This window comes from Merops nubicus, unplaced genomic scaffold, assembly GCF_000691845.1.
Source record: "Merops nubicus isolate BGI_N331 unplaced genomic scaffold, ASM69184v1 scaffold13207, whole genome shotgun sequence".
Classification (NCBI taxonomy): Eukaryota; Metazoa; Chordata; class Aves; order Coraciiformes; family Meropidae; genus Merops; species Merops nubicus.
Window position 1 is genome coordinate 2,962 of NW_008621047.1, and position 594 is coordinate 3,555.

The window sequence follows — 594 nt, forward strand, 5'->3', positions numbered from 1 at the left end:
TTAAGTGGAAAACAAGGGAAGTTGCATTCTCCTCAGGCTGAATGATGACTAGATTTAAGCAAAAATCTGCTTAGAATATGAAGGTGATGGTGTAAAGTAAATAATAAATAAAATCTCCAGGTGTAAGCTCCTGCCTAAGAGCTTTGGGTTGATTTCATTGGAGCTCGTCCATGTCTGCTGTGTTTCAAGAAGTAAAAGAGAAAGCACTTCAAAGCTCCACACTTGGGTGACTTCTTAGTGCTGCCTCTTGAGAGTGAGTTTTCCTGCAGTGTCCTCTCACTCAGGACTAAACCTCTATGCCCTGAAGTCAAGTGCTGTTGGAATAAAAGGAAGAAATTGAGAGAGGATTTGTTTGGATTGCAAGAAATGTGACCTTCATAGTTTGATGTCTGGCTACTGACACATCCTTGTTCCTCACTACTGTGTGCCAGTTAATGTCTTTGATTTTGGGGGGTCAATCATCAAGGCTTGATACTGTTTTTCTAGGTGTGAGGGTTTTCTTTTTTTCCAGCTGACTTCTTGATTCTTTAGTCTGGAATTACAGCTGTCAAAGTGTACTTTATAACTCTTGGAGATGAACTTTGCAGAGCCCCA